The sequence below is a fragment of the Canis lupus genome, chromosome 25 (genome assembly GCF_011100685.1).
Source record: "Canis lupus familiaris isolate Mischka breed German Shepherd chromosome 25, alternate assembly UU_Cfam_GSD_1.0, whole genome shotgun sequence".
NCBI classification, from domain to species: domain Eukaryota; kingdom Metazoa; phylum Chordata; class Mammalia; order Carnivora; family Canidae; genus Canis; species Canis lupus.
In genome coordinates this window covers 41,791,618-41,814,518 of record NC_049246.1, presented here as the reverse complement: position 1 = coordinate 41,814,518, position 22,901 = coordinate 41,791,618, and the positions used below count along the sequence as shown (strand labels likewise).

Sequence of the window (22,901 nt, the reverse complement as noted above, 5' to 3'; positions counted from 1 at the left end):
AAGAACAAACTTTGTGACAGACTCCTTCTTATGTGCAACCAAGCACGAGACACTTGTTCTCTTGCCCTCCGGATGCCTGGAAGCCCTCACATTGACTCTCTTTTCATGGAGACCCTTCTGGCTTGGGCTTCCTCACCTCAAACTGCAGTGGCTCTTAGCCCCTTTCCCTGAATGATTTTAATCTCTCCTTCCTTTGGCCCATCCATTTGAAGTCCCTCATAGGATCATAATGTCACTATCATGACCTCGTCCACTTAGGTACAGTGACAACACCGGTCAGTGATTGCAACAGTGGAGGAAAACCACAATGCCAGTGTTCCAGTGTCTATTTCATGGAATGAATACTCACAATAAAAAAGGGAAGTGTTTAAGAGTCAGGAAAAATCAGCAAAAATCAATGTTAAATTTCAAATGGGAAAAATATAAACACATTAGAAAATACCGATCTGGCTCCTGTTGGCTCTTGCATCCTTCTCTCCTGCCATGTCTCCCTGGAAGCTGTGGACTTCTGATGGACCAGTCCGAGGACCTCAGGACTTCCTGAAGTTTTGCTGTCCTGAGTGTAACTTTCAGAACCACAACCTTTGGGCAGCTCCTCTGCCCTGCCTGCTGCTTCCAGTAGGGTAGTGGCAGTTGTGATTGATCTCTCCTCCTAAATTCAGTCTTACTTTTGCTTTTCTTCAGCGGAGAGACTCACTGCTTCTGGGGGCTCCTCTTGCTACTGGCATCAGCCTCTTGATGATGAAGGGTTGGGAGTGGAGACTGCACCGGTCAGAGCTGAAGATGCTTAGGGGGAGGGAAGTTAAAAGCCTGGGGTCTCAGGAGGAGGAGGAAGGAAGCTGTTGGTCAGAGCATGAAATAACAGTATCATAACTGGCATTTCAGTCCTTAAAATAAAGCATGGGTGACCAGGATGCAGAAAACTGAGCTTGTGATCTCTTACATAAAAATAAGTTAATATTTATTAAGGCTTGTTAGGTGTCAGACACTGTGCCAGGTACTTGAAATAACCAATCTGTTGTAATGATAATGGCTTTTCAAAATAGGTCCTTGTTTGACAATAACATGGCCATCAGAAATTTCTAGGCTTGTTTGCTTGCTTGGTCCTGCTAGTTTGCTCTTCAGTAAGAGGTGAGTGCATACGTGTAGAAGGCTGAATGCCGCCCTCCTCCCCAAATGGCCACAGCCTAATACCCAAAACTTGAATGTGTTATATGTTAGTTTCCTTCTGCTGTAATAAAGTAGCTCACATTTAGTGACTTGAAACAACACAGAGTTATATCTTACTGTTCTGGAGATCAGAAGTCTCAAGTGGGTCTCTCTGGACTTAAATTAAGATGTTCATAGGGTTGACCTTGACCTCCTTCCCAAGCTCAAGGGGAGAATGTTTCCTTGTGTTTTCCAATTCTAGAGATTTCCTGAAATCCAGGGTTCATGGCTCCTTTCTACCTTCAAAGCTGGTCAGGTCTTTCTTCTTTCTCCCACTGCATCACTGACGCTGACTCTTCCTCTTTCCTTCACTGAATACCCTTGCAATGACGTTGAGCCCATCTGGATAATCCAGGACAATTTATCTATCTTAAAGTCAGCCGATAAGCAGTATTAACTCCCCCCTGCATTGTAACGTAACATAAGACTTAGCCCTCGGTGTTATATGCTCCTTGAGAGTAAAGACGTCTTTCTGGATTTCCCAATACAGGGTGTCATAGTTAATACTCAACGAATGTTTGCTAGATGACTAACTAAAAGTGATCTGTAAAAATAAATGAGGCATATGCTTGGTGGGAGAGGTTTCCCCATTGTGTAGTAATCATCAAAAATCTAGCATACTGGGTACTTTTGGTCACCAACTTTTACGTCTTCCATTTCTTTTTTTTTTTTTAAGATTTTATTTATTTATTTATGAGAGACACAGAGGCAGAGACATAGGTAGAGGGAGAAGCAGGTTCCCCATAGGGAGCCTGATGCAGGGCTCGATCCCAGGATCCTGGGATCATGCCCTGACCTGAAGGCAGATGCTCGACCACAGAGCCACCTAGGTACTCCTTTCTCTTTCTTTTCTTTTTTTCTTTTCTTTTCTTTTCTTTTCTTTTCTTTTCTTTTCTTTTCTTTTCTTTTCTTTTCTTTTTTCTTTTCCCTTTCCTTTCCTTTCCTTTCCTTTTCTTTTCTTTTCTTTTCTTTTTCTTTTCTTTTCTTTTTTTTTAAGATTTATTTATTGATTTTAGAAAGAGAAAGAGAGTGTGGGAGCCAGGGAGGGACAGAGGAAGAGAGAAAGGGACAAGTAGACTCCCTGCTGAGTGCAGAGTGTAACACACAGCTCCATCTCATGACCCTGAGACCATGACTGGAGGTGAAACCAAGAGTTATTCACTTAACCGACTGAGCCACCCAGGTGCCTCAGACCTTGCATATCTGTAACTTTTTTTTCTCATCTTGGTTCCCATCTCTGTCACCCCCGCCCCTATCCTGCTCATGTACATCAAGAATTAGTAAGTGGTTCAACACCCCCTGTGGTAGCCTGCCAGCTGGCCTGCTACCCTCTGAACATTCCCATGTTACAAAAGCTATGATTATTACCCTCTTGCTCTACCTGTACATCTAAAATCTCTCATTCCAGCTTTGAGCAAGTAATGTGATTAAAATAATTTACATTATATAATGAAAAACCCGATAGGTAGTTTTGACCATTTGGGATTTTTGTTTTGTAAGAAAGATCTTATTTTAAAGATGTAACTGAGTTATTGTGGTTTGTGAAGAAATCCGCTGTCTTCTCTTTTTGCTCTTCCTGTTCATATGAGATTCTTGGCATTGCCCATCTGAACGCTTATAGCTCAGCTGTATTGGTAAATGGAGCACACATTTGTTTTAGGGACCATATTATGATATCGAAAAGCAGATTTAAAAAACATATCCTCAATCTGAATTCAGAGTGCTTTTCTGCTGCTTTAGTCTACGTTTCATACTTCATGTACCTTTTCTAGCAGTTTCTTACTTAAGAGTGTGAGTAGATACATACACACATATGAATTACATATATGCACATTTATATATTTTGGTGAAGGGTAGATGGGTGAGGTTTGAATGGGTAGGAGAGATTAGGAGGCACCACCTTTGACTTCTGTCTGTGTCCATTGGTGAGGAGGCTCCAGAGGAGTCATGGGAAGTGGGGTATGTAAGATGGCATCCCACATCTGGAATGTTGATATGCATCGGGGGCAACCATACACTATAAAACCACATGTATAGGGGAGAACTGACACAGATTTGGAAACTCTAGTACAGCTGCAAGCATGCTTCTTTGGAGCCACATACATTTGAGTTTGTTTCTGGCTCTCTTGATCAACAGAGTGACCTTGGGCAACCTTCTCAGAGTGCCTCAGCACCATTGTCTTCATCTATGAACCAGAGCTGGCAATACCTGCCTGGCAGGGTTAGAGAGCGTACAGATTAAATTCCTGGGCCATGGTGGGTATTCAGTAATTGGTAGACCATTTTATCTGGAAGGCTGAGGTGACATATTCATGTGATGTTATATCGCCAGGAGGAAGGGGGCATCCAAGTGTGTATATTACATAGAAGGCCAAATTTGCGGCTTGGAGGAGAGTTTCCATAGATCAAAAGGATGAGTCTAAGTTTGTTAGATTAAGGGTGTGTGTGCTTCACTCAAGCTGGGGACTCTGGTTTGGCCTCATTGGCTGACAATGGACAGAGAGTCCACTGAGACTCCTCCACTGACTCTCCCTTGGTCCTCTAACCCACTGTTTAGCCACACACGTGGGTGTCGTATGTTATTCCTGACCGTTGGTAGTTGGACGTCTGCTGGCACACCATTTGGGGTGAAAACTCAGGGCTTCATGTGACTGTAGTCCCCCAATGCTGGGCAGCCCTCCTTAACAACATAAGAAGTATTGATCTTGTATCCTGCCACACTGCCGAATTGCTGCATGAGTTCTAGCAATCTTGGGGTGGAGTCTTTTGGGTTTTCTATATAGAGTATCATGTCATCGGCGAAGAGGGAGAGTTTGACTTCTTCTTTGCCAATTTGAATGCCTTTTATTTCTTTTTGTTGTCTGATTGCTGAGGCTAGGACTTCTAGTACTATGTTGAATAGCAGTGGTGAGAGTATGGTCTCATTCATTTGGGGAATATAAAAAATAGTGAAAGGGAATAAAGGGGAAAGGAGAAAAATGAGTGGGAAATATCAGAAAGGGAGACAGAACATGAGAGACTCCTAACTCTGGGAAACGAACCAGGGGTGGTGGAAGAGGAGGTGGGCGGGGGGTGGGGGTGATTGGGTGACGGGCACTGAGGGGGGGCACTTGATGGGATGAGCACTGGGTGTTATTCTATATGTTGGCAAATTGAACACCAATAAAAAATAAATTTATAAAGAAAAAAAAACATAAGAGGAACTTAGTGATTTCCATGATTGTCTGATGAGGAGGTATTGATGAGATTTTTAGTTTAATAAACACTGCTAAGTGTTAATCCAAACACAGGGAAACAAATCAAGAGAAATGATTGTATATTATACACATGTATGTATGCACAGGAAGGTATACATATATGTATTTATTTAGGTTTCTCAAGTATATGTGTTTGTGTGCATAAAATGTATCCCTTTGGAAATTATGGTGCGCTGTATTTTGAAAAGTAGACTGCAATTCGATATAAAAAGTGAAAAAATGAACTTCTTTCAAGCCCAGGAACTCACATAAGGCTTCACAAGCAGATACTACAAAGCCTCAAGGGCAGCAATAAATTCCTCTTATTGATTTAAATCCAATTAGGGTCCAAGCTTGTGAAACAAATGTTGAAATCGTATGGCTGACAAACCAAATAACTGAAGGGGGCTTTCTACCAAAGGGGCTTATAGAAGTTATTCACAGAGAAACTTGCAATTGTAAAAGAGATAAACAAGCTTTGGATTTGAGTGGTGTGTAATCTGAAGATGTGTTAAGGGCCAGGAAGGGTTCATATCGCAAAATGTAGGGCTTACTAAAAAATTTCAGTACTTTAAAATCCTACTGGTCTCTGCTTCACTGATCAAAGCTTATTATTTTAGTCTACCTTCCTTCCTTCCCTTCTTTCATCCCACCCTCCTTTTTTTCTTCCTGATAGCTTTTGGTATCAAATTACAATTCCAAACACCTTTCTTTCCTGCAGATAGATGTAAAACTCCTTGACTTGTGTTAGACATGATTGCTCTCTTTTAGATTGGCACCCCTTTCCAGGCCAAGGTTAAACATTGCAATGACTCAGAGAAGTATATGCACAATGAATTCAAATGTTAAAAATATAGCAAATAATTTGGTGCATTGAGACCGTTGTTTCACTTCATAAAGTCTTCTTAGGTCCTTCTCCCAGCATGCCTTGTGTCTTTTATAAAAGTCTTAATATGTACCATATGTGTAAATAGAAGGACTGAATAAAACTTTATAGATCACCTGGGTGAGATTATTGAATAAGACATCTGGCTTTAAGCCAAGTTCAGATGTGCTCTTTGTAGGTTCAGTCTGTCACGATACAGGCAACGTGAAGCAAAAAAGGTTTATTTTTGAAATTTTGAAGATGAGCTAAAGCTCCACCCAAAAAAGGGGACCATACAGAAGAAGTCAGGTAGTAAATAAGAGATGCCCACCTGAAAATCTGTGCCTCTCCTCCATTTGATTTCACTGTCTGGTAAACATTTTAATGTGAAGAAAAACATATAACAACTGATTTATCACCACAAACTGACTGAATATCGCTTTTAAACATTCCCTTTGAATGGGACAGTGCAGGGACATGCAATCACCTCGCAAGTTGCGGTAGAAATAAATGTGATGCATGGCTACCGAAAACGCTGTGCAGAGTGAAATCTAGAAGGCCCTCAAGTCTAGCTTGACCTCCAGGTTAGCTTGTTGGCAGCCTTCTAAGGTGAGATGGTACCATTGGAGAAAGAATGTGTTCCAGAGTAGGCACAGGATGGGTTTCATTGCTGATCATTCATTCATTCATTCATTCGCAAATCATTCTTCAGCTTCTGCTGTGCGTCACAGCCTGTACTAAACACAGAGAATTAGTGATGACCGAGGCTATCCCAGATGACATTGAGGCTGGGTTAGAAAAGGGAAATCAGCTGACCATTTCTCCACTATTCCACTTTTGATGAGACTCCAAGCCATTAGCCTCGAGTGTGCTGGTGTTTCTCTGAGATAAGGTGTATTTCTCACACCAAATAGTGTAAAGGACCAACAAGGGATATGGTTTCTCTTCAAGAATTCTATTTTTAATAGGCTCCAAGTTCCTGTTTTGCATAAACCTATATTTCTCGTGGTAAGATTTCAGGCATCAACAAATTGTATTCCTGTGTATAAAGGGCTCTTAACCAGTAATCTCTAAGATCATTTTAGGAAAATGACTACCAAAATAGTTTTAATGGATACCTTTTTGTTCAAATATGAAGGAATGTGAAAATCTCCATCCACATGTGTTTCCTGGATGTTTATGAATTGCGTATATAAATGCACAAAAGGAGTATGTGCTCGTTAAAGAACATTTTTAAAGCAGAAAATGTGTCCGTATAGTCATACTCAAAGACATTTGTTAAAAGTACTCAGTGTAGTGCCATTAGACTTATGATTTATCATATTTTTTTTAAAAGTTTTTATTTATTTAGAGAGAGAGTGTGCGTAACGTGGGGGAAAGGTATAGGGACAGAAAGAATGTTGAGCAGATTCCCCGCTGAGCTCAGAGCCCTATGTAGGGCTCCATCTCAGGACCCTGAGATCATGACTTAGGCCAAATCAAGAGTGAGGCGCTTAACTGACTGAGCCACCCAGGTACCCCTATCAGCATACTTTAAAAAATGTTTTTATGTTTGCTATATACGTGCATGTATTAAATAGTATAAAATTTAATTAAATCTTTTTGTGTTTATTTTATCTGCTTAAATATATGTGAGCTAGGGAATGTAAGTAAACATAAATAAAATATAAATTACTATTAACAATTGGATCGTTCTGGACTTAATGATTCCAGTGATTTGGATGATCTTAGATCTTGGAATACTTGACTCACAGACCCCCAACATTATAGGTAAGGGTGGTAATAGGAATATGACTGCTTCTAATGGAAATGCTTCTAATAGTGGCTTCAGCAGGAGGGATACAGCAGCTCATGTGACAAGTGTAGACATGAGGAATTGATGGCTGGTATTGGGTTGATTAGCTCTTCAGATAATATCATCAAAAATGCAAGTTCTTTCTGTTTTCCTAGTCCTATTGAACTTAGTGTGTTGACTTTCATCCTCATGTGTTTGCGTTTTGGTGGCAAGATGGGCTGCTACAACCCCAAGTCGTGATAGTTATGGTCAAAGAGGAAGAAGGCAAAAAGGTGCACTACCTATATGAGGAAAAGAAAAAGTTTCCCCAGGGTTCCCCAGCAGAGTTTTATCTAGATCTCATGGCCTGGCATTGTGTGACAGTCCTGCTGAGGCTACCCACCACTTCTGGCCTCTGAAGAGGAGAGCTGAGGTGAAGGAGAATGCATAATCAGTGCCACCAGTAGGGTCTGCAACATCAATAAATTGTAATTGCTGCTACCGAGCTGCCATCGGTGGAAATGTGGATGTGCATAGTACATTGGATGAACTAGTTTGACCCGATGTTGTCCCATACAACTTTCTGTGGTGATGAAAATGTTCAGTCATGTGTGTTGTCCAGTACTGTAGTTACTGCCCACACATGGGTGTGGAGCCCTTGATATATGGTGATTGTGACTGAGGAACTGATTTGATTAAATGTATTTAAGCTTGTTTTTTATTTTTAATATTTAAAAAATTGTTTAAGAAATTTATTATTTTAGAGAGAGGGAGAGGGAGCAAGTGTGCACAAGCAAGCAAGCAAGCAGGGGAGGGGCAGAGGGAGAGAGAGAGCGAGAGAAACTCAAGCAGACTCCCTGAGGAGCACAGAGCCTGACACAGGGCTCAATCTCACAACCCTGAGATCATGACCTGAACTGATAGCAAGAGTCAGACGCTTAACTGAGTCCCCCAGGTGCCCAAGATGTGTTTAATTTTAAATAATTTAATTGTAAATAGTCCTAGGTACTAGGCTAGTGCCTGCCATGCTGGACAACGCGAATTTGAGCATTAAACCTATTTAAGTGATTTTGAGAAGCAGTGTTGACATTTAAAAGGTCAAGTTCTTTTATGGTAAGTGTGATTTTATAAAAATGGTTATTTCCTCATGTGTAGGTCTTTACTTGGTATTTATGTGTTTGTTTTTGCTTCATAAAGTCAGCCCAAAGACCAGTTTCTATGTGCAAGCACAGATTCTTTGTAAGAAAATTTTTGTTCTGGAGATTGTTCTTTTATCATTAGGATACCACTGCAAATTAAAAAAAAAATTCAAAACACCCTGTTTTTGTCTATATCAACACTATTGCAGTAACTGTGGAACAAAATGATCCTTACAGAGGGTCATTCTAACACTTTAGCTCCTGTTGTCTGCTAGTGTATGAACTGTAAATGCGTCCCCTCCCAGCCTGAAATGGTCCCAACTTCTGAAATGTGAGAGTTTATTTTGGATTTAATTTTATTCCTGGCACATTTCATGAGAAAGAAATATCAGAGAAGACCAGGGAATTTTCAGTGTTAGGAGTCCTCCCTGTTCTGATTTCCTTGTCCATGTGGGTGTTGGTGAACAATCTGGCAGTGCTCTTTGGCTAGAGCTCTGATGGGATGAGCTTGTCCAAGCTGGAAGAGTGCAGACCCCAAATGTACTAATGGGAACCATCACTGGCTCTTGGGGTCTTGAATCTTGGGTGGGGTCACTTGGATTGGGTCACTTGGATTGGGGAAGTGTCATCAGTGCTTAGTTTTGTCAGGAGATGTGACAGCAGCAAGTCTGTTTATCCTCCAAATTAGAATGTTCATGTCACTTTGAGGTTCAATAACAATGCGTCCTTTGTTTTCTCTGAAATTGAGAACACTAGTAATGAAATTCTTGGATGTGAGATTCTTAAAAGCAACTGTTAAACTAATCCTAGGATGTTGGGATGTATGAGAAGTGCTTACCTTTTGACTGGGCCACAGACCTAGGTGGGATATGGACACTGCCACCCAAATGTCAGACCTACAGTCCTTCTTGAAGTGCCATGAAGAGTTTGCATCCTGGCTGAAAACAGGTGGCATGCTCAAATGATTCACTGAGATCACTTGAAGAACAAACTATTGAAGTGTGAATAGGTTAGAGCTAAGGGGATGCACAGGAGATAATGAAGTACCAGAAACCAGCATCAGTGGGAGGCCTTTAGTCCTGAACAGGGCCCAGTGGAACCCCTGCTTCAGAAGAGAGGTTGCCGAGTGAGCCATGTCCATAGGTGGAGGAGAGGATCCACTGTGAAGAATCCTGGTCCTGGAAGAAGAGTGAGAAAGTAGGTAATACTCCAGTGGCTTCTTGTTCCCTTCCTATCCTTTGCCTGACATATCTCAGAAGCCTGTGGGCAAGTGAAGAACACAATCCACAGAGGGTAGAGGATAGCTCTTGAGGGTCAATGAGACCTGAATTGTGTTCTACTATGTGATCTATTCTGGAGAATGTTTCAGGTGCACTCGAGAAGAATGTGTATTCTGTTGCTTTAGGATGGCATGCTCTGAATATGTCTGTGCAGTCCCTCTGGTCCAGTGTGTCATTCAAAGTACTTGTTTCCTTGTTGATCTCTGCTGAGATGATCAGTCTGTTGCGGCGAGTGAGGTGTTAAAGTCCTCTGCTATTGCTGTGTTATTATCTATGTGTTTCTTTAATTTTGTTATCAACTGGTTTATATAATTGGCTGTGACCATGATAGGGGCATAAATATTTATAATTGTTAGACCTTGCTGGGTAGACCCCTTAATTATGATATAGTGTCCTTCCTCATCTCTTATCACTGTCTTTGGTTTAAAATCTAATTTGTCTGATATTTAGATGGCCACCCAAGCTTTCTTTTGATGTCCATTAGCATAATAAATGGTTTTATACCCCTCCCTTTAAATATAGAGGTGTCTTTGGGCTGAGGGTCAATGAAAATAACCAACACGTTATGTAATTTGTCCCATGCTGCTATGTGCATATGGGCTGCAAAGTACTTGCACACACATTACCTATCTCTGTCATCACGATGGTCTCCATTTCACTCAGAAGAAAACTGAGCTCAGGGAGCTTATGCAAATTTCCCCGAATCTAACACTTGGTCAGTGACCAACTCATGAGCACGAACTATTGTCAGACTCTGGCCTCCTGGCTCTTAAATTCTATGCTATGAGAGGGGTTATGGAGGTGTAAAAGAAATTGAAAAAATATGGAAACCAAACCTTATGGTCACCATCATAATCATAATAATGGGAAGAATGTCCCTGCCTTATATTTCCAGACATCATTACACTTGACCCTGATAATATTCTTGGGAGTTAAAAAGGTCAGGTATTATTATTCTCATTTTACTAATGAAAAATAGCAAAGGTTTAAGGCCAAATGACGTGCCACAAAACAGTATCTCAGAGCTGGCACTTGGATATAGGCTTTTAAAAAAATTTCTGAATCCATTAGTGAGGCAAATATACTATATTGTTAATTAGAAAATGCTGGCAACAGGACAGTTTAATTAAATGAAGCCAGAAAATAACAAAACAAACATCTCATATACATATTCTACTTAAAATTAGTCTCTATTTTGCCTTGTGGGTCACTATTTTATTTTGTTCATATTGAAAAGCCCACAGTGATGGTCCATCATAAAATAAATGGATAAATCACATGTGAGTCAAAAACAAGAGGAAGGAAAATAATATTTAAATATATGTCTATCAATTTCTAAAAAAAAAAAATTAGTTTAAAATTCATACCGTACACCAAATACCCAAATTAATTCCAGCTAGGCTCCAGAATTTGATGTGAATGCATAACTTATGGAGAGATGAGCAGGAGGTAGTGTGATCTATGTGTGGCTAATGTTGTTGGGGGTTATGCTTTACTGGATGGCAGATACAGTGTAGGGGCTTTAAAAATGTTAATCCCTATTTCACAGATGAGAAAACTAAGGCCCAGAAACCTGCTGTGGCCTGGCACATGGCAGATGATGGTGCATCTTAGTTGGGGGCATCATTATTCTGACTCCACATTCGGTCCAATTAACCATCAGAGGTCTTAGGATCATTTTCATCCTGACTGCTAGGATACCACAATGTAAGAAACTAGCAGTTTCTTTTCTGGAAAACCTGTTAGGTTTCCCTAAAATGAACAATAATGTAGCTAAGAGCAAACAGTTAAACAAACCAGGACCATATTTGCATGAAATATGACAAAGGGTTAAATTTTATAGTAGTATTTTAACTGATGCATAAGAAACACCATGTAGATAAATGGACAAGGACTATGCATAAACATTAGAATATGCTTCGTAAACAAATTTGAAAAATTAAGCTTATTAATAATAAAAGAAATGCAAATTAAAATAATAATGAGATGGTATTTTACATGTTTCCAATGAATAATGGTTTTCTTGTTTGTTTTTTAAGACCAAAGCTAGGAAAATTACGAGGCCATTGGTGTGGTGGCAGTGGAATTTGTAGAGCCTCTTTGGAAAAGCAATTTGGCAACAATTATAACGAATCATAAAATTTCCACACCCTTTGACCCAGCGATCTCACTCTTGGGAATTTATCCTGAGGCAATTATTAAAAAGACAATGAAAGCCATGTGTAAGAAAATATTCATCACAGTAATGTTTATAATAGTAAAAAGTTGGAAGCCACCTAAAGGTCCCACAACAGGGAAATGATTCAGTAAATTATGTGTATAACTATCAGATTAATTATGGAAGCTATATGATAGTAGAAGGATACTAATGATAGTTGAAGGAGTGAAAATTATATCTATACCGTGCCTTTAACTCAGAAAAGTCTGCCTGTGAATTAGCACTGAAAGTAAATACAGAAGAATAAAAATCATGGACATGACATGATAGGGAGGCTGGTGGCTCATCTCAGATGGTGAATCCGTGGGTGTTTGTGGCACTGGCTCATGGAGTTCTGGGTGTGTGAAGAGAAGTGTCCCAATATCAGACTGACTAGGTACATTGAAGCCAACTCGGGAAGAGTTTTAGATATCGCCTTGAAGAGTTTGAACTCTGTCCCTTAGAGGCATTGGAAAGCCATTGCAAGTGTCAAAGCCAAATGTATGTTTGGGGAGCTCTGACAGCACCAAGGGCTTCAGAACAAGAGGGAGGTGGCTTAGGGCAGTTCAGGCCCTGAGGTAGTTAAGATAATTCTATGGAGCCTAGCTGGGTGTGTGGGGAGGTGCCGTGGAGGGAGCAACCCCAGAGAAACATGGGAGGTGGAATCACTGGAACAGGCCAAGAGCTCCAGTGTAGGAGTGTGGGAGCGAGAGGAGAGGAAGGGATGTTGCTTTCTGAGCCTGGACACACCATTAGAGGGATCTGCAGAGAGGGCTCCATTTTGAATGTGTTGGGAGTATGGTTGATTTGGGCATCCCATACTGCCTTCCATAGACAGCTGGAATATAGTCTTGTCCTTGGGAGGGAGGGGAGGTGATGGCTGATGGTGGAAATTGGGTATGTTGGCTTATGTATGTAGCTGAAGTTGGAAGGATGGAGGGATGCCCAGGGGACATTTGTCTCGGGAGGAAAGGGGTCAGCAGAAGGCAGAACCCTGGGAAAGCCCAAGGTTAGAGATGGTTATGAAGAGGAATTGATGATGCAGTTGTAGGCAGATGTGGAAAAGAAATTAAGAGAAAGGCTTAAGAACGAAGGAATGGACCAGAGAGCTGAACAGGGCTGTAGGTCCAGAAGATGGGAAATCCCATAATAGGCCTTTGGTTGGGTCACTGGATCTTGGACAATATAGGTCTAGTGGCGCATGGAGTGAAGAGGGGGCGCACAGAACCCAAATGACTCTGGGGTGAGAAGCTCAAGGGAGCTCAAGGGAGAGGATGACTCTCAGTGGCTCAAGACTTTTAAGAAGCTCAAAGATAGAGCACCCAACAGTCCGAGTTCGCCTGGGACTTGGGCCAGTCTCAGGGTGCAGGCTGCTCAGTGCCCTAGTCAGGAAGGTCCTGGGCCAACCAGGACAAGTTGGTCACTCTACTCAAAAATGCATAAGCCAAAATATCTTTTATTTATTTATTTATTTTTTTTAAGTGAGGATAAATCTGTGTGAGGTTACCAGATGTATATACCTAATGCCGTTAAGTAGCAACACAAGGGAACCAGCCTATGCCGAGCTGCCAATTTAGTGGGATGGAGAGTTTGGGAATATTTTTGAAAATAGTTTTGGGTTGAAGCAATCTGGTGAAATTTGGGGAAAAATAAGTTGTTTTTCTTTTTAATTTTTTTAGTTAAAAAAATAACCAAGTCAGAGTGGCACAGTAAAGCCATAGGAAGTAAAGCACTGGTATAAACATTGACAGTTTTAAACGAAATGGCTTCCTTATTTGAGTTTTCCAATTACTGTTTTATTTATTTAGTTTTAATTTTACACCAAGGTGACTAAAAAGCCTATAACGACACCTCATTAATTTGCATTAACAGGGAAGGGGTGTGCTGTTTGATGTATGAAAGCACTGCATTTAAAGACACAGAGTGCTAATAGACCCTTGGTCCTAGGGAAGACTCAGTTCATCTAATGGAGCCAGCTGTACTCACGGAATCTTGTTTGCCAGGCTGGGCCTGACTGCTGCCACTTGCTGGGGGTTGGAGTTGTAGACCCCCCGGTTGGGTTCCCCAGCCTCACTGCCTGTTGGTTCACTGGAGAGTGTGGGCCACTGGGGTTCTGGCATCCAAGTCCTGTCGGCTTGGGTCCAACTTCTGGCTCTCTGCGACTCATTTTCCTTCTTGGTTGTACAATCCTTTTGTTAGAATTTAATACAGTATATGTGGAGCAAAGATGCCCCTCTGTCTGGGGCTCTTTCACTTGGCTACTTGCCACTTGCAAGTCGTATACAGGTTGCCCGATGTTTTGGGGCCTCATTTTTCCTGCTAAAGAGTTTTCAAAATGTTACGGGGTTTAAAGTTGATCACATACATGGAATGATTTGTGCAGGGTCTGACCCACATTTTTTAAAACAGATTTTATTTATTTATTCACGAGAGATGCAGAGAGAGAGGCAGAGACACAGATAGAGAAGCAGGCTCCCTGTGGGGAGCCCGGTGTGGGACTCAATCCTGGACCCCAGAATCAATGCCCTGAGCCAAAGGCAGGCGCTCAACCACTGAGCCACCCAGACGTCCCTCTGACCCACATTTTTGTTAGGTATTCCTAGTTGTGGCCTGATGCTTATTAGCCACATGAGCATAGGCAAGTCCCTCCCTCTATTTCTTTATCTACAAAAAAAAAAAAAAAAAAAAGCCCTCAAAGTAGATAGATGATCTCTGTGGTCCCGTCCAATTCCTGAATAATGCATTTTCTCTAGTGCTGTTCAAAGTTTGGATTGGACTGAGATTAATAATTATGTCCTTGTGTGGTGATAGGAGAAACCGACTTTACAAGGCTTCAGTTTAACACACCCTGACTTTTGACAATGAGAATTCAGTTGAGGAAGACTTTGGGAACCTAGACTACAAAGAAAGGGTGTGGACCAAGATACAGTAATCCGACTCTATGAAGATCCATGGAGAGGTTCTGTTGAGCCAATCAACATATTGGGCAAAATTTGGGCTTATTGGTCGGCATCCCTGCTACTCATCTTTCCATTTGCTCCTTCTTCACCACTTCTGAATCTGGTCTGTGTACATTATGGACCTTAGCCATCTGTCCACTCCTCTGTTCTCCCCTGATTCCCAGGGCTCCACACCTGGCTTCTGTATATGGAACCCACTTCCATACTAGGCCCACCTACTCTGTTCCAAATCCTGGATGTCCAGTCTGTCTGCTCCCCCATCGTCTGAGACTTGTCTGTCCCATCCTGCCTCTGGTCAACGTTTTGGCCCTCCATGTTTTTGCTGACCCTGACCTTGCCCCTTTCCTGCCCTGTTCTCTCCCTGCCTCGGAATCTTCTTGCTTCCATTATTAATTCCCAAAGCATGTGCAGCAAGAGTTACCCTGTGATTGCAGCTTGTACGACTTGACATGGGATGAATGGGAATAAGACGAAATGAAACAGCAGAAGATTGTCATTGATTTTTCTTTTTTATATTTCTTTTGTTGTCATCTTTTTTAAACCCTTTTTTGCTCAGGAAGCAAAATTGTGGGGAAGTTCATTTCAAGTATAATAATTTCATGAGATAATCCATGCCAGTCTGTGCTGTGATGTTTTTATTAGTATTTGTTTTTCGAGCACCTGCTATATATGTCAGGCACTGCCTCTGGTCCCCTTTTGGCCACTGAAAAGGAATTCATACTTTAGTGGAGAATAATATTCAGGTCCTGAAAATAAAGGGCTATTATAGAGGGTATGTACAAGGGTTTTGGGGTGCACACACACCAGTAGTCTGCAATGGGGTTTGGGGAGTATGCCCAGAGGGAGTGATATTTGGGCTCAATCTTGAGGACCCTCTAGGTAGAAGAAACAACACAGAGGCTTGTGGGAGTGAAGGAATTCCTGGTATTTTGAGGTGACGAGGTGGGGGGTACATGAGTGGAATTGAAAAACAAAGCTTGTAAAAAACATCTGGGACTGTGTTTAGAAGTACCTGGGAATGGGGCGCCTGGGTGGCTCAGTGGTTGGGCATCTACCTTTGGCTTAGGCTGGAATCCCAGGGTCCTTGGATCCAGTCCTGCATTGGGGTCCCTATAGGGAACCTACTTCTCCCTCTGCCTGTGTCTCTGCCTCTCTCTCTCTGTCTCTCATGAGTAAATAAAGTCTTTAAAAAAAAAAAAAAAGGAGGTGCTTGGGAATGCTAGGATAAGGAGATGGGTGATGACAGGGAATTATTGCAAAATCTGAATGAGTTAAGTCTAAATTAATGCAACTTAACTGTGAGGAGCTTGGGAAATAACTCTTGGTAGTCGTGAACTGGGTATCTCAGTATTATTTGAAATGAGCAATTCTGGTCCCTCTCTACAATTGCCAACCATATATTGGCCTTCTCCCACTGTCCTGGCACTTGGGTGGAGTTATCTTTTCCTTGAAGTCTCTCTGTTTCCAGGTGGAGCCACTCGTTCCCTGCCACCCCCCACACCCCCATTCTCCGACTTGGAGTAAGATTAAGGAATCTTGTTCACTTCAGAGCCAGGGCCAAAGGAGAGGCTTTGAATAGATCATTTCTGACTGTATTACTTCTCAGGGTTGTTTTCTCTCCAGAAAGGCACTATCATTAATTAAGGCAAAACAAACAAAGCAAATCCTAAACAGCTGAGCTTCGTATTTTCAAAGACCCATAAACCTCATCAGCATAAAATAAATTAAATTTGGAGCTTACCTAGCACAGACATTCATTTTGATGGAGTGCTCCACGCTTTGCTTTATTAACTGGAATGGAGTTTTCTGGAGTTATCCCAGAGCTCTGACAGGTTTTCCTGTAGATCCTGGATAGAAAGGGGCTCTGTCCTCAGGAGGCTGCTCCATCAGAGAGGCTGCAGGAAGTGAAGGACACTTGTGGCTAGTCTGCCCCAGGACACTGGAATGTGGACCTCTGAACTGTGGTTGTGGAGTGCTTTGATTTATTTAAAAGTTGGATCTATACAACAAAAGTTAGAGCTGTACATTTCACACTCTAAATTATAACTCAGTAAAAATTCTAAGTAAAAAAAAAAAGGAGTTATTTATTGAAAAAAAATCTTTAAAAAAATGACAGCTTATAGGGGATGCCTGGGTGGCTCAGCAGTTGAGCATCTGCCTTTGGCTCAGGGCGTGATTCTGGAGTCCTGGGATTGAGTCTCACGTCAGGCTCCCTGCATGGATGGAGCCTGCTTCTCCCTCTGCCTATGTCTCTGCCTCTCTCTCTCTGTGTCTCTCATGAATAAATAAGTAAAATCTTTGAAAAAAATATGACAACTTATAGGTACCTTTTCAGGAAAGGACTTTGCAAACCAGAGATAGTGACAATAATAATATCATTTATGGCTTTGGGTCTGTTACTTCTTTCTGTGTGTAGGTTTTCCTCATTCTGAAAAGTGGCATGTTATGGTTTGGATTTTATTTCTGGGTCCTGTTTCTGGTTTATTTTCCCTCCATAGTGGAATAATACGTAATACATACTTTGTAAAAACTGTTTAAGGCATCAACAGCAGCAAGTGTTACAGTTATTTACTTTCTAAGAGTCTGACAGCTTGAGGATGACCATATTTTTTGAAGGATCCAGATCTAAGGCCTTAATCTACTGATTATTCAGTTCTTAGCATCCTCATGAGTTTACTGACCTTTTCTCTAGGTAGTGTGATTATTTAGATGCTGGCCCTCCTGGTGGTGGCATATTCTTCTTTCTTGAGTCCTCATGTTGCTTTCTGACCCCATCATTTTGGGAGGTAAAAGCCACACAAGAACCCATGAAGCCCAAGGATGCTGGGTGCTGAGGCTGAGAAGCAGACTGGTATCTATCATCCTCTGAACTTAGAGGAGAAATCTTCAGATGAACTTGAGCATCGTCTTCTCCTACACAACTGCTTACCAACAAGGCCCCTGTGCAAGGGGAACCATAGGGCCAGCATCATATTTGCTGTTCTCCATTTTTGAAAACTCTGTTTTTTCTGGTACTGCCCAGCATTTTTTGATTGAGATCACAAGGCCAGGTTTTAAAGACTTTGCCTTTTGAAAATAGCTCTTCTCAAAGCCACATGTCAAAACTGAAAAAAGACGTGGGTACATTCTCTCCTATAGGGAAAGTGACCATCTGTTGGCTTCTTGCTGGTGTTCAGTGATTTCCAAGCCATGTTTGGCAGAGGTGACGCAGGTGTCCCACACATGAACTGTATTTTAAAGTATATTTTCACTACTTAGAGACTGTAATGAATGACAAAGCAGTATGAGTGGTTGACTATGTGACTGATTCCATTTTAATAGGTTGGAGACCACAGGTACATTAATTGGAGACTGTGAATATAAGTTCAACTTTTTAATTTTTTCTGATTTAACAATGAAATTTCTCCTGTTGTATGTAGGCACATGTTTGGACTTAGGGTAAACCATATCCCTGATTTGAAGTTAGCTGTGCACAGTTTGTTTTGGGGAAAGATGTGGTGCAAACATTTGACCAACAAAGGGTCTATTTTGTGAATATTCAAAGTACTTTCACAAGTCAATGTGAAAATGACAAACAATCCAGTAGAAAAATGGGCAAAAACTTAAATATGTAGACTAACAGAAAGAAAGTATACATTTCTAGTAAACAAACAAAAAGATTTTCAGCCTTATTCAGTGAAAGAGCTGGAAGATGTAGCAGTAGTAGGCGACTTGCATCCTCCAGCTGTCAGGTAGGTAGTGCCTACAAAATGAAATGAAGCCCAGTGCTGTGCGAGCCAGGCATCATAGACACTTTCATACTGTATTGTTTTTGTAGAAGTTTAAATTGCTCTGATCTCTTTTTTGGGTGGATTTGGAGAACATGTGCCAAGGAAAATAAGGTATACTCTTTTGACAAGGGAGTTACCTATCTGTAAATGTATTTCTCAGTTGCCCCAATAATTGTACTTTTCTATATTGTTTGTATCAATAACAATATATCTGAACTGCTAGAAACAACCTAAATATCCATATATCACTTGTGAAATTTTGGTGCCAGGATTTAATGCAACACTGCAGAGCTTAAAGAGAGAGGGACAGAGGAGAAAGGGAAAAGGGGAGGAGGGGAGGAGGACAGGAGGGGGACATAAGATACCTGTGTGCTGCTGTTAGGGGAAAATGTTCAGTATATTGTAAGAAAAAAGCTGTAAAATAGTAATTTGATATGATCAAATTTGTATTAAAAAATAAGAGAAAGGGATCCCTGGGTGGCGCAGCGGTTTGGCGCCTGCCTTTGGCCCAGGGCGCGATCCTGGAGACCCGGGATCGAATCCCACGTCGGGCTCCCGGTGCATGGAGCCTGCTTCTCCCTCTGCCTGTGTCTCTGCCTCTCTCTCTCTCTCTGTATGACTATCATAAATAAATAAAAAATATATTTAAAAAAATAAGAGAAAGAAGATCTCTTTATGTTCATGGCTGCATTAAAAATTTCTGGAAAGAGTTGCAAAAGAAAAACAAAAAACCCCAAACCAAACAACAACAAAAACCTACTGATAGTGATTGACTCTGGGATTTGACACTGAAATTCAGAGAACAAGGAGAGGTCTTCTATATTTCACCTCGGTGCCCTTCTGTGTTAATTTAGTTTCCTTTATTACACCAAACATGTGGATCTTTAGTGATAAGAAAACTACTTAATAAAAAGGCCCTCTCATTATTTTGTATTCTCTAATAATGCCTTCATCCTCCCCACATCTTATTCTAGAATTATTTTTATCCTAAATACTTGTAGATTTGTATTTTTTTTTTAAGATTTTAATTATTCATGAGAGAAACAGAGAGAGAGAGGCAGAGACACAGGCAGAGAGAGGGGCAGAGAGAAAGAAGCAGGCTCCATGCAGGGAGCCCAACGTGGGACTCGATCCCGGGTCTCCAGGATCACGCCCTGGGCTGAAGGCAGGCGCCAAACCACTGAGCCACCCGGGCATCCCCTGTAGATTTGTTTTTAATTGAACACAGCTTCAATTGCCTTCAGATATACTTCTTAAGAAGTAATTACATTTTGAATGACTTGCCCAGACATCTCTCTAGACTCTTGACAGGAGGATTGCCCAGGATTTAAGAACAACAAGGTTATTACCTGGTGGGGGAATCCATGCTGCAGGTTCTCAGTCAAGAGCAATAGTCAAGAAAGTGTGGTCTCCCTGGTCAGATGGCTTGGGTGTATTACTTACTAGATATAGGCCTTTGGGCAGACTTTTTTAGCCTCTTTCCACTTTTATTCTGTATTTGTAAAGCGGGGCTTTTTATAATACCAACCACACTGGGTTGTGGGGATGAAAACTCATACTACTTACAAAACACTGAGAAGGGAGTCCAGAACTTAATCTGAATCTGAATCACGTCGGGTATCATTCTTTCATTTTATGTTTCTAGGCATGCCCACCTCACCTCAGTGTTTCAGTTTTCTTACTTTTAATTTAAGACAGTCAAGATAAAATGGAACCCTTCTTCTGGTTCAGAATCTAATGATTTACTACCTCTATTTCTGACATACTCTATATTAAGTCCAACATGGCCTAAGATTGTATATGGTTGTTTATAGTGTTTGATAGTGAATTTAATTCTGGCTTGTGTTTTGATCAAGGGTCCTTGGCTAGCTTAATGACGATAGTATTACATGATACTTATTTGTTTGTTTTTCCATTGACAAAAATCATACACATTCTGTACCTAGTAGTGTCAAGTATTTGAGAATAGAAGGAAGGCATAATGTCTACCCTTGAGATACATATGGACATATGACTTGTAGAATTGGTGGGGGGCATCCACAAAATGGACTGTGTCAGTCAACATGTTGATTGAGAAGGTGATTGGAGGAAAATTGTGAGCAATTCGTTATTCTTGCAAGAGGGCCCTAGAGCTTAAGGTATGGAAATTGTTCTTTCTGGAATCCACACTTTTTCTGCCTTTCTGGATTCTAAGTTTTGCCTTTGTGTCTGGCTCACATCCTCTGAGTTTAATTTTCCTAGTTGAAAGAAGCCAGCTCTTGAGACAGTTGATGGTGCGGACAGGGTATCCCTTGAGAGAAATGACACTCAGTGACTGGAGAACCTAAGGAGTTGAACTTGGGCTGTGATTGAGTCAGGTGTTGCAGATGGAACTGTTTTAGTTATCTTACTTTATTCTCATAGACATCCTGGAAGTTGGGCATTTTACCTATGAAGAATAGAGGTTTGGAGGGGTTAATCTACTTGTCCAAAGTTTGTTATTCCCAGAGACTGGATTGGATGGAGCCTGGGTCTGACCTACCCCTTAACTCGTGTATCTTTTTCTTTCTCCGTCTACTCCTGCTTAATTTTGTTTTATTTCGTGGTCCAGAGTATATGCTAATACCTTCCCCTGGCCTCATTAATATGTCTTGTTGGCTAAAAAGGGGATTAGGTTTGAGAGTGAGTTTGGAAGAGATCAGGGTCACGGGTGAGGTAAGAGTGTGTACTTAAGAGTGGGTCAGCTGAGGAGAAGGGAATCTGGGTTTAGCCATCCTGCCTTCTGATCCTGTCTCTCCCCCTTGCCCAGCTGTGTTTTGGAATAAATAATCAAGCCTCAGTTTTTTCATATGTAAAATGGGGGTAATTTTAGCTGTCTGGCAGGGTTTCTGTGAAAAGTAAATGGCAAAAGCCTATCAAATGCCTCTTGTAGTTTGTGCCTGAATACATAAGTCCCCAGCTGTGCTTTATAAACCGTCAGACGGCAGCAATGACCATGAAGTCCAACCCTTGCCAAAGAAACCTTCTGGTGTATCTTTGTGGCCGATTCCTGCTAGTGCTTCTGCAAGGATATCTTTGCATGGAAATAGATTTAAAATAGCACACTGGGAAGATTCTTCTCCAAACTTAGCCCCCTTTCCAGCTCTAGGTAGAACACCAAGAACTGCTGAGAGCTGCTGAGGATGTGTCTTCAATTCTTAGTGACATTCTCGTAGAAGTTTCCTCTGCCATAATGGAACCTGGGCTTGTGTTTCTTTTGACAGAAGAGGGGAAAATAAAGAAATCACATAACAGGTGACAGCTATAGAACATCTCTCTGTGATGACTAACTGCTTAACCTCTGGATGAACTTCAAAAAGTTATCCTTTGAAAGGGAATTATAAATTTCTCTAGAAGAAACTTTTGGACACGTGACTTAAAGGCAACCGGGACAAATCTGCAAATCTATTTTACACACTGTCATAGGAATAACAAGCATACAAACAGAGCCCTTAGCCAGCTAGTTCTTCTTTGTTTCTATTTATTAATTTTTTCACAGACAATGCAAATTCTAAGGAAAAGAGGCCATAATAAAGGCCTAAGTTTAGAACACAAACTTAGTGTGTGTGCTTTGTGGTTGTCCGGGGTTATTCCACATTAAGCCAGTCTGACACTTTATATTTGAGAAACTGGACAATTAAAACTGATTTTCTGAAGAGTGGCCTTAAGACTCCCTAAATTTCTTATTCATTAGAGAATATTATTTTCAGAATTGTATTTAATTTCAAGCTAAGACACAGTTTTCTTAAAATTCCGATGAACCGAAATTTGGCAATATTGCCAACCGTTTTACTGTGTGTTGCTACTGGATGGGACAGATGATGTTGCATTATGACACGTTCTTTCTTGAAAAGTTACTTCTGTGACAACCTCATCCATCCAGAACACAGCCAGAGTCTGTCCAGAAGCAGGTAAGAAAAACCCTTGGCATGCAAACAGCTACCGCAGTGCCCAAGCATTATGTTCTGTGGATGTGATGATAGAGCTCACAAATGCATTTCGAAGATAGAATGTGCCACTGTTTGGCATAGGGAAATCCACATTTCCATGGAGAATCACCCATTTCTCAGTGGCCCATGAGAGCATTTCTCCATTTAAGCCCCATGATATAATTTATGTTCACATCAATCAATAGTAAACGTGATTGATAAACAGCTATATTTTACTCATAAACTCTGTTTAAGAAAATCCCCAGTATGCAAATAAAGATTTTTTGTTCATCCTAGCCCACTACAGATTTGGCACTTGGAGTCATCAGCTTGATATTTAGACCTCTGTTCTCAGTACAATACCTGCCTATAAATGTTTTGAATGAGTAAGTAAAGGACCTGGGAATATAGACGTTAGGTTACGCAGGACACCTCATTTCTCAGTACTTGAATGAAGACTTACTGTAATTTTGAATCTAACAAATGCTATTTTGCTCAATCCTCTGATTTATGGAGAACAACCC

At 41.1% G+C, this 22,901-nt stretch overlaps 1 protein-coding gene across 3 annotated transcripts in view; it reads left to right on the top strand.

Annotated features, from left to right (window-relative positions):
* Nucleotides 1-22,901, top strand: part of PID1 (phosphotyrosine interaction domain containing 1) — a 226,057-nt gene that overhangs the window by 33,796 nt on the left and 169,360 nt on the right. The gene's annotated exons all lie outside the window — the stretch shown is intronic.